Source organism: Wyeomyia smithii, chromosome 1, assembly GCF_029784165.1.
Source record: "Wyeomyia smithii strain HCP4-BCI-WySm-NY-G18 chromosome 1, ASM2978416v1, whole genome shotgun sequence".
NCBI classification, from domain to species: Eukaryota; Metazoa; Arthropoda; class Insecta; order Diptera; family Culicidae; genus Wyeomyia; species Wyeomyia smithii.
This window is the reverse complement of record NC_073694.1, coordinates 194,082,033-194,096,379: the sequence shown is the minus strand read 5'-3', so window position 1 is coordinate 194,096,379 and position 14,347 is coordinate 194,082,033.

Genomic DNA, 14,347 nt, shown 5'->3' with positions numbered 1-14,347 from the left:
CCGTTTTCTGATAATTCAGGGACTTTTCAATCAACGTCACTAAGCTGTGAAGAGCAGTTTCTGCTAACTTACCGCTTCGATATGCATGTTGGTTCCTATGCAGCTGGGAGTTTTTAAGAAACTCATCACGGATATATTTATCCATTATTTTCTCCATCAACTTAAGGAGTGATGAAGTCAAACTTATGGGACTGAAAGTCTTAGATATGGTTTTGTCCTTTCTTCCAACTTTGGGGATAAACACTACCTTCACCTTTAGCCAGTTATCCGGAATATGGCTCAGGATAAAACTGGCTCTGAAGAGGTTGGTGATTTCGGACATAATAGCTGCGTCCGATTTTTGTGGAAAGATGGATAGTATTCCGTCTGGACCTGGAGACTTCATAGGGTCGAGTGAGCTTAGAGCCCAACCTATTGAAGCTTCCGTGAACAGTCAATGGGCCAGCAGGATGGACTCCCGAGACGCAATATGTCTCGAATTGTCCCGCCGCAACCCATCCGTATTCAGTTCTTTGGTCTCTGTCGATCCAGGAAAGTGGGTGTTCATAAGAACCTCCAACGGTTCCTTGGTAGTGACAGTAAGGCTTCCATCCTCTTTCCTCACTTGTCCTAAACCATTAGTATGGTCTTTGGACATCGCCTTTTGGAGCCGCGTAGCTTCCGGCAGAGTTTGGATTCTTTCACAGAAACTAACTCTGGATTTCCGTTTAGCCTTGCGTAGCTCGGCGTTGTACTTAGTGAAGGACGCTCTGTAGTCGTCCCAGTTAAATGTGATTTTTGCCCTGTTGAACAACCGCCTAGTTTCCCGACGAAGGTCACTGAGTTGATCATTCCACCAGGGTACGTCAGGGCATACTGACCGCTATGTTAGTGGACAGTTTTCGTTAAAAGCATCCATGATTCTGTTTTGTAGATCATTTGCTGCCGAATTCAAGTCAACTGAATTTCGAATGTCGCTGTTACTGAAAGCTTGTGAATTGATCAGCTTTTTCTTTAAGGATTCCCAATCTGTAGTCTTAGGATTTCTGAACAGCTCTCGTTTCAGAGGGTTAGCCTCTATATTAAAAACAATGTGTCTGTGATCCGACAAACTAGGTTCATCGGAGACATGCCGGTTTTTAATCATTTCGGAAATAGAGGCGGATACATAGTGAGATCAAATACCTTCATCCTGATAGCGTTGATAAAAGTGCAGTACCGCACGAGCGCAGCAACTTCGGGTGGCGGTATATCGCCTTGGTCGCCCGGAAAGTAGGCCGGCGCGACAACCATCTCCTGCTTTCCTCTGGTTGTTGGTGCTTCAACCGTGACGGCAACGACATTGCGTTGAATAAATTATGTAATAGGTAAATATTTTGTTCTCTATTTAGCAGAATTGCAGCCCTTGGTCTGTACTGCGCTCCGCAGTAGAATAACCTACCGTTAGGAGCGTTGAATCCGAGGATTTTAGATTCGTTGATCCACGGCTTCTCTATGAGTGCAGCCGCTAGCTGCTCTTTGGCGAATCTCCTGCAAAGAATGATGGAGATGGAAACTCGCTTGCACGCAGCGAAGGCTGCTCACGTTACAGTGAAGTTGCTGTCTTTGTCTGGATCGGAAGATGATCCGGCTATTGGCTGACGGCTGCCAACAGCGGTTAGGCTGGTTGATGAAAGTGGTTCTTCCTCACTGTTTGGCTTCGTTTGCAGCAGTCGAGTGGCAACAGAAGGTCGACCCACACTCTGTGGCGAATTTTGACTTCGGGGGGGGGGGGGGAGGGTGCGACTGTTCGATGGTTGATGCTTCGTACTCTTGCCAGTCTTCAGCGGAACCGTCCGAGCAGCCGCGGGGTTGCGTTGTTTGGGTGGTAGCAGGGAACTCCCGGGGGAGCGTCCTGCGCGTACCTTACGGGCCGCAGGGTTGCGTTTGGGTGGTTATGGGGCACTCCCCGAGGAGTTTCCCACACGTACAAATTGCCCATTCGCAGGATTAAGGATGAAGCAGAGGGTCCTCCGTACAGCGATTCGCTGTCGAGGTTGAAATCGCCCTCATACTCCATCTCCTCCGTTCCGCTCGGTGCGTTTGTTTTTAAAGGACTGCGCTCGTTAAATCCATGGGTACCGGCAAAGAAAGGCTGCAGGTGGCCGGATTTTGTGAAATTGTATCGTCCATAAAATTCCCACGAGTCACTGGGTAAGGAAGGGTCCGCTCAGTGATCAATGACCCGTATGATGCAGTAAGGGCTAATTACTGAGAAAGGTGCCCTGGTGCTCCACAGGCTCCGTTAACGGCTGGGAATTTGTTGGAGATTTTAAAATGCTTGCCTTTCCAAAGAAACAGCAAGGCGGTAATACAAAATTTCCATGTTTCCTCTGCTGCTGGGACTGTTCACAGACGAAAAACTCATTTCGTCAAAAAAAATCAAAAAATACACGGCATTAGTTGATTCACAGAAAATATTGATACAGCCTCTATACATAAAACTAGGTTTAATGAAGCAGTTTGTGAAAGCTTCAGGAGCAGATCAGATTAAAAAAAACGGGTAGAGACGCTGGATGTCTTTGAAGAAGGTCTTTGAATCTTCATATTCTGGATTATCATCTTGATAGGTTCGAAGGTAATATGGGAGCATATTCTGAAGAACACGTTTTCAACAGGGTAATAAAAATTTTGAAACGCATTAGACGGATTTCGCGCCAAATGAACCCGCGGTTGGCAGCACCCTCTCCGAATTGGTTGAAAATTTTTGGTTGTGAAGACATCGCCTAATTAGGCATCTCTGCATACTTACTTTTCCCAAAATTAGTCTAGACTGTCTTCTGAAAAGGGCGAAACTTTTTTTGCCGATTTTTTGTAAATCAATATAATTCAAAAACGGTAAATTCTACAAAAAAGTGTTCTATTAGAAACTTTTAGGAAATTGTCTGAATTTTCATAAAAAATATGGAAAAATTATATATCACGTTCTATACTGAAAAAAAAAATGCAATTTAAACATAAAACATCGATTTGAAAAAATGGTCATCTCCGAATTGGCTAAAAAATTTTTGGTGAAAGACAACATTGTTGGCTACATTTAGTTCATACATCGCAACTTGAGCATATTTAAGGAAAAAAGTTATTCTCTAAAATGTTATTTGTTATTTTTTAGTGTAAAACACCTTGATAGAATGAAATACTTGTTATGTTGTGTAAATGTGTAATGTCAATAAATTAGGTAATAGTAGAACCAGTGTTTGAGTGTTGTTTTTGACTCTGGAAGTAAAATCCTGCGTGAAGCACGTGGCCGCCGTAGAACATAGGTAACCCAAACGCGGTAGGTAATTTTCTCTCGAGAGTAGTGCTGGTTTTACGTTGTATAACTTGAAAAAAAAAAGACAAAATGGAACAAAATATGCGGGTACATTTCAAAAGTACTCGCATATTTTGTCCCATCACATATAAATTCAACCAGCAACCGGCAGTATCATTGGAAACGTAGATTGTACTACAGAAAAACAACATTAGTCTAGTTAATTAAATGACATACTTCTATATGCCCAAAATAATCCGATATACACTAACCTGGAGCAAAATTATACGTTTGCAGTTTGTACCACTACGCAGTGGGACTGTAATGCGGGTACTTTCAACATGGGACAAAAACAACTTGGTATTTTTTCCATGTTTTTCCATACAAAAGTATCAATTTCATTTATTTTGCAGAACATATGATAACAATTAAGTTGATTCCCGATGATAACTCAAAAGTGACCAAAATCAGTATGGGACAATTATGCGGGTACCGGCAGTGCAGCTGTCGGCAATAAGAAGTGCAGCCGTAAGGGTTCACGCAGTTTATCTTCAACGATAATAGAAAAAATACGGTCCATGGGTTATGACCACCAACTGGATGAATCGATGCACATTTGTGTTTCTTGTCAAGCTGTAAGCATAGCAGAAGTGTTCCACAAAAAAAAAGCGACGAACGGATGAATACGAAGCAAAGCAAGATTTCGAAGATCCACAACCATCAACAACTAAAAGTCCGCAAGAATCAACATGTGAAAATCCGCAACCACCAACAATTGATGCTGAGCAGCCATTAACAAGTTGTGAAGAGATTAATGACATGCTAGGTAAGAACGTTATTACTTTTAAAGAAATAATAACAAATGCAATAAGTTAATTTTCAACGCACCATAATATGCACGTATTATTATATAAATATTTTTTAAACTTATTTTTTTCAGAAGCAGTGCCGTCAGTTCCATCATTACATATGCAAAGAACAGTACACAAAAATGTCAGAGGAATTAGAAGAACTATTCAGTCAAGTAAAATGTATACCTGGAACACAGAAATTTCGTAGTTTTGTACCTTTAAGTAATAATCAAATAGCAGTTAAAAGATATTCTAGTTCAGAAGATGACCCAAAAACATTTACTGTATTTAGTAGTGGTAAGAAATAGATGCTAAGTGATTATGTTTGAAAATAAAACATTTGAATTATAAAGCAAAAAAAAATCGTTTTTTTTTTCCAAATTAACACCGTTTTCATAGGTAAATTTATCAGGTAACCTACCTACCAGAAGCATTCACATCTGTAATACACATAATATACTGAAATTAGGCATTGAGTTTTACTTATTTTAAACTGTTTAAAACTGAAATAATCAAAACATATCAAGTATTTCATTCTATCAGGTAGTTTTACACTGAAAAAACAATATACCTTAGTTTTAGTTTGCATTTTTTATTTTTGAGAATAACTTTTTTCCTCAAATATGCTCAAGTTGCGATGTATGAACTAAATGTAGCCAACAATGTTGTCTCTCACCAAAAAAATTTTTAGCCAATTCGGAGATGACCATTTTTTCAAATCGATGTTTTGTGTTTAAATTGCATTTTTTTTAGTGTAGGACTTGATATATAATTTTTTCCATATTTTTTTATGAAAATTCAGGCAATTTCCTTAAAGTTACTTATATTCTATTTATTATTCTTATATATTATTAATCTTTTTTGTAGAATTTACCGTTTTTGAATTATTTTGATTTACAAAAAATCGGCAAAAAAAGTTTCACCCTTTTCAGAAGACAGTCTAGACTAATTTTTGGAAAATTAAGTATGCAGAGATGCTTAATTAGATGAAGTCTTCACACCCAAAAAGTTTCAACCAACTCGGAGAGGGTGCTGCCAATCCTTGAGACGATTTGGGATGAAATCCGTCATTACAATAAACAGTTTTACAAGGCAACGATGTGAGACTTCGTCGGTTCTCTAAACGCAAACCCGAACGTAGAATATAATCGTGCATTCAAATAAGTGATGTTAAAAAAGATATAAAGACTCTTATCTATCTAAATTAATTTCTGTCCTTTAATTTCCGGAACATGTAACCAAAATCGAATAAATAACTACAGTCGAATTTTTTACGAGGAGTTTTTTCATGGTTACTCATATGGTAAAACCTGCCATTTTCACAAACAGAGGGATTTCTACCTGCGATTTCATGAGATCAAAATTTCCCCCTAACCTGGTCCCGTAGAACGATGTACTTTGCGTCTCCATCGATTCAAACCTGAAAGGAGGCGCATGGTTAACGTTCGCGTTAGAGTGGTTGGGAGCTTTTGTCGCGTAACTGAAATAGCTAGGGGCATCAAAATTCACAGTAAAGAGTAAGCTATAATCTTTTTTTTTTTAAGTTTGATTTTTAAGGCCGCACTTTTTTTTCTTTTGCCGACCAGTGTAATCATCGGACTGAACTGAACTAAAAATCGCTTCAATCGATCTTTATTATTTTAATACTTCAACCGTAACATCACCGAACTCGCCATGTTTCATATGCGTGATTCTGCGTGAAATCATTCCGTTGCACACATTCCTCCGATGTGCGTTTTCTCTCTACTGTGTTTTTGCACTGAAAGCTACGTTCGAAACACGCATCCACCATATGGTAGAACAGGGAATACAAGATACGTTGCTTTAGGTTGTATTATAACCATTTGGAGACTCAAATTGATTCAAATCATATGTTTGTTAGAAAAAGTATGATATGTTTAAAAACACACATTTGATTCAATTGAATTTTGTTTATTAGGAGAATTGTTCTAACCTTGATACATATACCATCTTGATACGTACACATAACCTCGTTCAGTTGCGGTCACACAACACAAATCGGGAAGTTTTTTTTTGCGTAATGTACGTTATATGCCTAGAACGGTTACCGAACTGCGTATATTTGTCATGTTCCGAAATTGCTCCGCTGAACAAGCCTCTGACAGGTGACATAAGCGTATAAAACATGAACTACAATCAGGGTATGATAAAAAACTATTTTTAGATCTCACTTTCTTACAGAGTTATCCTTATGCTTTCTACCGTAGGACAAAATAGGTTAACCGCCTCTCTGTATCCTAATTGGAGCACGCCGGTGGAGGTTTACGAACCCCCTTAAATTGTGCACCGTTGCAAGCCAAACAAACAACACCGGTGACGGTGATGGATGCACAAATGGAGCTGTGAAAAGGCAGCAAATGAAAATAGATGATCCGTTTGCATCTGATAACCGCAGGGACAAGCATTCCGAAACCATGGTCACATACCTGACAATTACCGTACAATGTATATGTACAATCCAATAGCTGTTTTGAATGTTTCTGAATGGGATGGCAAGCAAGATGCCTGAATGTATCGGCAATTACTGAATTGAATTTTCACTTATTCGATGAATAACCCGTAATTGAAATTTTAAAATGTCGACTCATAACTGTATCATTTTCAGATGAACTTTATCGAAGCAAATCAAGAAGATGTCTTATCAGAAACCCTTATTGTGTTTAAATAATAGAACGAACCTTTGTAACGGTCTCTTCTACATCATCCGTCTGAAGCGAGTCACTCGTGAGTATAGGTAAGTTAATAGAAGTACCGAGTGTTTCACTGGTGAAATCTCCGAAAGTCCCAATCAAACGAAATAACTTGCCAAAAATGGGGTAAGGAAATATTTATAGAAGCAATATAAAGCTCCACTTATATGAGTCTACTGTACGTCCATGTCACTTGCCAATGGCCGATGAGACTTGACAGCGCCGTAAAAGATTCAGCAACTTTTTTATCCGTCCCACATAGGAAACCGTACTGTCATCCATTCTATATTTGTGTGACACCCAAGCAACAGCAGTGACTGTTCGGTCTGTTTGACAATTATTATCTTGAAGCTGAGCGTGCTTCATTTATCCAATCCGTCGGTCCGCTGTAGGTATGTGACAATGACATTCGTCCCGTTTTTTTTTCTATATCACCCATTCCAGAAACAATTTGTCTGCTAGGGTAACCTCACCGCAAAAGTGTAAACACACACGCACAGCTCAGGACTGGACTATGTCCGCTTCTGAGTGACAGTGTGACCTCATTCTCTGTGGTTGAAGGTTTGTTTATTTCTGCTGACTGGACGTGTGCCACGCAGCCGGATGGCTATTAGTAGCCATTTATCGGTGCAATTGTGAAATGGGATGTGGCCGGTTTAGACCGGCCTGGTTTGGCCGTTCTTCCTTACCGTTGGACATGGTGCTATATTAACGACATTCAGCCCTTTTTGATGGGACTCTGATTGGACGGGTCGAGGGATGAACGCTTTGGTTAAGTAGATTGTTATTGAAGTAGCAATTTGTGGTCGATTACAACGATAATTTTTTGTTTTGTTTATCGATTGATAGAGAAAAAATAATATTAGAAGTTTATTGTATACATTTTAGCAGTATTTGTACCGTGTATCGATACTCATTGATTGTGATTAGTAACAGTATCGATACTTTTCATCTGACACTATTGGTTCGAATGTTTTTCTCCAATCTCTATCTTATAATTTAAGAAACTAAAAATTAAATGAATAAAATATATAAAATGATCCCAGAATGAGCCAAAAATCGCTGAAGAACCCTTCGCTAGAAACCACTTTCAAAGGCCAGAAAAGGCTAAAATGGAAAATGATCCCAGATTGAGCTCAGAATCGCTAAAACCCCTTTATAAAGACCAGAAATGACCAAACAAGAAAGAAATCCCTGATTGAACTCAGAATCATTGGGAGGGGTTCAAAAGGCCAAAAAAGGCCAAAATAGAAAATAACCCAAAGTTGATTAGATCAGCTAAAACCCCCTTTTAAAGGCCAGCAAAGAACAAACAAAACGAACGCAAATTAAGCTCAAAATCGCTGAAAAGTGCTTCTAAAGACTAGAAAAGGCCAAAATAGAAAATGATCCCCAATTGAGCTCAGAATCACTGAAAGTCCCTTTCAAGGCCAGAAAAGACCGAAACAGAAAATGATCCCAAATGGAGCTCACAATCGCTGAAAATCCATCCTAAAGGCCAGAAAAGGCCAAAATAGCAAATGATTCCAAGTTGAGCTCAGAATCGCTGAAAAACTCTTCTAAAAGCCAGAAAATACCAGAAAAGAAATGATCCCAAATTGAGCTCAGAATGGCTGAAAATCCCTTCCAAAAGCCAGTAAAGGTCAAAATAGAAAATGGTTCTATATTGGGCTCAGAATCGCTGAAAACCCCTTCTAAAAGCCAGAAAGGCCAAAATAGAAATGATCCCAAATTGGGCCCAGAATCGCAGAAAAACCCTTCTTAAAGCCGGAAAAGGCTGAAATAGAAAATGATCCCATATTGAGCGCAGAATCGCTGAAAACCCCTTCTAAAAGCCAGAAAAGGCTGAAATAAAAAATGGTCCCAAATTGAACTCAGAATCGCTGAAAATCCCTTCTGAAGCCAGAAAAGGCAAAAAAAAGAAAATGATCCCATATTGAGCTCAGAATCGCTGAAAATCCCTTCTAAAAGCCAGCAAAGGACAAAATAGAAATTGATCCCATATTGAGCTCAGAATTGTTGAAAATCCCTACTAAAGCCCAGGAAAGGCAAAATAGAAATGATCCCAAATTCATAATCTCATGATCCCAAATCATAATCTTTAAAAACCACTTTTGAAAGCCAGAAAAGGCCAAAATTGAAATGATCCCATATTGAGCTTAGAATCGCTGAAAATCCCTTCTAAAAGCCAGAAAAGGCCAAAATAGAAATGATGCCAAATTGAGCTCAGAGTCGCTGAAAACCCCTTCTAAAAGCCAGAAAAGGCGAAAATAGAAATGATAAAAAAAATTGGGCCCAGAATCGCAGAAAAACCCTTCCAAAAGCCAGGAAAGGCTGGAATAGAAAATGATCCCTAATTGAGCTCAAAATCGCTGAAAATCTCTTCTAGGAGCCAGAAAAGGCCAAAACAGAAAAAGATCCCTAATTGAGCTCAGAATCACTAAAAATCCCTTCTAAAGGCCAGAAAAGACCAAAATAGAAAATGATCCCTAATTGAGCTCAGAATCGCAGAAAAACCCTTTAAAAAGCCAGAAAAGGCCAAAATAGAAAATGATCCCTAATTGAGCTCAGAATCGCTAAAAATCCCTTCTAAAGGTCAGAAAAGGCCAAAATGCAAAATGATCCCAAGTTGAGCTCAGAATCGCTGGAATTCCCTTCCAAAGGCCAGAAAAGGCCGATATTGAAAGTGATCTCTAATTGAACTCAGAATCGCTAAAAACCCTTTCAAAGACCAGAAAAGGCCGAAATAGAAAATGATCCCAAATTGAGCTCAGAATCACTGAAAGTCCCTTTCAAGGCCAGAAAAGGCCGAAACAGAAAATGATCCCAAATTGAGCTCACAATCGCTGAAAATCCATCCTAAAGGCCAGAAAAGGCCAAAATAGCAAATGATTCCAAATTGAGCTCAGAATCGCTGAAAAACTCTTCTAAAAGCCAGAAAATACCAGAATAGAAATGATCCCAAATTGAGCTCAGAATGGCTGAAAATCCCTTCCAAAAGCCAGTAAAGGTCAAAATAGAAAATGGTTCAATATTGGGCTCAGAATCGCTGAAAACCCCTTCTAAAAGCCAGAAAGGCCAAAATAGAAATGATCCCAAATTGGGCCCAGAATCGCAGAAAAACCCTTCTTAAGGCCGGAAAAGGCTGAAATAAAATATGATCCCATATTGAGCTCAGAATCGCTGAAAACCCCTTCTAAAAGCCAGAAAAGGCTGAAATAAAAAATGGTCCCAAATTGAGCTCAGAATCGCTGAAAATCCCTTCTGAAGCCAGAAAAGGCAAAAAAAAGAAAATGATCCCATATTGAGCTCAGAATCGCTGAAAATCCCTTCTAAAAGCCAGCAAAGGACAAAATAGAAATTGATCCCATATTGAGCTCAGAATTGTTGAAAATCCCTACTAAAGCCCAGGAAAGGCAAAATAGAAATGATCCCAAATTCATAATCTCATGATCCCAAATCATAATCTTTAAAAACCACTTTTAAAAGCCAGAAAAGGCCAAAATTGAAATGATCCTACATTGAGCGCAGAATCGCTGAAAATCCCTTCTAAAAGCCAGAAAAGGCCAAAATAGAAATGATGCCAAATTGAGCTCAGAGTCGCTGAAAACCCCTTCTAAAAGCCAGAAAAGGCGAAAATAGAAATGATAAAAAAAATTGGGCCCAGAATCGCAGAAAAACCCTTCCAAAAGCCAGGAAAGGCTGGAATAGAAAATGATCCCTAATTGAGCTCAAAATCGCTGAAAATCCCTTCTAGGAGCCAGAAAAGGCCAAAACAGAAAAAGATCCCTAATTGAGCTCAGAATCACTAAAAATCCCTTCTAAAGGCCAGAAAAGACCAAAATAGAAAATGATCCCTAATTGAGCTCAGAATCGCAGAAAAACCCTTTAAAAAGCCAGAAAAGGCCAAAATAGAAAATGATCCCTAATTGAGCTCAGAATCGCTAAAAATCCCTTCTAAAGGTCAGAAAAGGCCAAAATGCAAAATGATCCCAAGTTGAGCTCAGAATCGCTGGAATTCCCTTCCAAAGGCCAGAAAAGGCCGATATTGAAAGTGATCTCTAATTGAACTCAGAATCGCTAAAAACCCTTTCAAAGACCAGAAAAGGCCGAAATAGAAAATGATCCCTAATTGAGCTCCGAATCGCTGAAAATCTCTTCTAAAGGCCGTAAAAGGCGAAAATAGAAAATGATCCCTAATCTAGCTCACAATCGCCAAAAAACCCTTTTAAAGGCATGAAAAAGCCCAAATAGAGAATGATCCCTAATTTAGCTCAGAATTGCTAAAATCCCTTCTAAAGGTTAGAAAGGGCCAAAATAGAAAATGATCACAACCCGTCCTGAGCCCAACATTTTCAAAAATTATCAAACCGAAAACCCAACTGTCTCTAGAAAATGCTAAAAACTTTCGAGAGTGTCAGGAGTATTGAAAATGTGATATTCGCTATAATTGTTATGATTGAAACTTTCCACATTATTTTGTCGTTTTTAACAATTTGGATAGAAACAGAAGCTATTGAGAAGTTTTTATGCGCTTCTGTGAATAACTAATGGCTATAGGTGTAGCTTTTTGGTACTTACATCTTCTTGTGCTTGACATTGGATCATTATTTTGTTCGAGCTAGACGCTGCCCTTGAACTTTCTGCTCTGTGACTGTTGTCACAAATGCCAAGACACATTTTGAAATTTCACCGAACTCTACATAGTACCCAATAAATTACTTCAATCAACCTGATGTACACTTTTCGCGTGAAAGCAAACTTCTGCATCGAACGTAATTTTGGAGCGCCCTCCCCGAGAAGGTCAAATTGAACCGCTCCTAATGCACTCGCTGCCCGTTTTTCGCATTTCCAACCGCTTGGGATTTTCGTCACGGTCCGGTACGGTTGACGGAGATTCGCACGCCATCCGAGGCGCAGTTGCCGCTGCTTGGTGTGCGTTTCGTGTGGCGGAAGATTTATGGCTGCATTAATTTTTGCCATTATACTTTGCCCTCCGCAGAACCGGTTGGAAGTTGCCCATAATTATTCATCTTACCTGCCTCTCCACGCCTCCTGGGAAGATGTTCCGGCCTCCAGCAGGAAACATTAACTAAATCAATGTAGCTTCCGAAGCGGATCTTCTCTGGCCCGGTGGTTGGTAGATGTTTTGGAGGAAAAAAGTAATAATGAGCCTATAAAATGGCAATCTTCACCGGAAAGGTGTTTCAAGCCGATTGTCGGTGAATTAGGTTGAACTCAGGGATCAGTGGATTTTAGAACGGATATCACTGGGCGAATGGCGCACTACTTGCCACACTTAATGACCCCAAAACGGGTCCGTGTCTGAAGGATTGATTGTCCTTAAAACAGACTGTTACTCTTTTTAACCTCCCATGCCATGTTAAAAGGGAATGGATTCTTCTGACTACAGCTAGGAATCCCAGTTGGTAGCATTGAGCAAAGCATGAGAAGTGAAAGCAATTGGAAGTGTCGTTAGGATAAATAAATTATTCATCGTTACCGTAATTGAGTTCGGTTGTTCCCTGGTAGAGTACCAGAGCGCACGGATTGTTTACTAGAATCGTTGTTTTGCTCCACATTTCTGGAAAACCCATGCGTCGTAATTAGTGCAATTCCAGGCTAAATAATTAACTACGCATTAGTGGTAGTAACCGTTACTGAACTAGACTCAGCCGGATTGAATTTCGCAACCACTGACTTGATTATCGTCAGATTAACGTCAGTGATTCGTAGGGCGATTTTTTATTTGAGTTTTGAATAAATATTTTGAGTAATCCCCATGGGAAAAAAAATTTAATTTTGAATTCACTGAGATTCATCATTTATATAAATTGCTGTTCCAGTAAAACATTTTCCACCATCATCGTGCAAACCGCGACCTGAGCCATGAACGATTCTTCCGATATCAATTATGTGCTCTAAAAATAGCAAAAATCTTCCGAAACGACGATGAGTTATCTCGTACCGTTCGACCGAATGGCCCTTATCCGCTCATCAGCAGACGGCAGAAGTGGAAACTAAAGGCTGAGGGGTAAGGGTTATCGCCTCCAGGCACGATGCTACGAGATGGCGACCGAGGCTCAGGCGAGTTTTGCATTTTTTTTTCTGCCTTCTATCGTGTGCGAGTTGCGGTGGCGACGGCACGTGAACAAGGATAGAAATTGATTCGGACTATTTCTCCCGCCGAGGAAAATATGATTGGCATTTGCAGTTTGGTACACGTTAGAATTGGCATTGTAAATCTGTGACTCGGAATATGTTTCAGAATTGGTCCTTGGGTATATCCGATTGTCGGTTTGTATGCCAGTGGGTTTCACTTTTTCAAGTTGACAATTACATGAATAAAACAAATTGAATTTTCATAAATAAAAAAGTTCATATCCATCCCATCAGCAAAATCGAAAAAATATGTTATCATACAGGAAAAAAAGCTTACAACAAAAATAGCTCATAATTCAGTTTGGGGAACTGCCCTTCCGAGGAAATAATTCACCCCACAACGCGCAACAGGGGATTTTCCTGTGCTGTTGGAGCTAGCGGAATAAACAACTCCCGCCCATCGATTCAAAACACGTTTCGCCAAGAGTAAGCTTTCCATCTGCAGCAGCTCTTAAAAGACTAATTAATTAACAGTTGTAAAACACGTACTGGAATCAAGCTCCAAAGCAGGAACAATGAGGAAAACTCGCTCGCAGCTTATTTCAAGCACTGCAAAGAATAATGCTTTTTCGGGGCCTGGAACAAGACGGCGAAACAAGATAAAAAAACCTACGTTTCTACCTCCAAAGCAAAGAGGGCATTGGTTTCGCCTCTAGCCCCAAAGCGTGAGTAATATTTTGCAAACCTGACACAGCCAGCATCCGAAGCCTGGTGAGAAATTGCAAAAAGGTTACTTTTTGCACTTAGTCCGCTAAACTATCCTACTTTCGTTTCGCATTTTATTGCGGTTTTTACAACCCAATTTCGAGGTGTTTTACCCGGTGCGCCCGGATATTTTTTCCCCGTGCCGGTTTTTGTTTTTGTTTCCTCGCTGGCAACAATGAAGCGAATCCCGGCTTAGCTGGGCTGCTGTTGAAAAGAAGCTAGCACTGTTTTGTTTGCTCCGCAGGGGAGAAGACTAGAGCTGTTTTCATTGCAATAAAAAAAACTTTTCAAACGGTTGTTTACTACTGCGAGGAATATTAAATTTCCGGTGGGTGGGTCCGCGGGAAGAGCACAGTCGGTGGGGTAATCCGCGATGGATTGTTCCGTTCCGTGGTGTCTCTTTTTGGACAGTGAAAAGTTGATAACGTGATTAATCAATTCTTCGGGGAAAGTTTGATTTTTGGAGAGAAATCAAACTCTGTTAGGTTGACGATTGTTTCTGACATTTGATCACAGCATTGGCTAATTTTGAGCACTTGATTGTCACGATGTTGAAACCGAAACAATAAAACTTTTGATGGTTTTCGATTGCTTTTGAATTTCTACCAAATCATAGCGTTTTCACATCAGTCTCTTTCGAAATACCC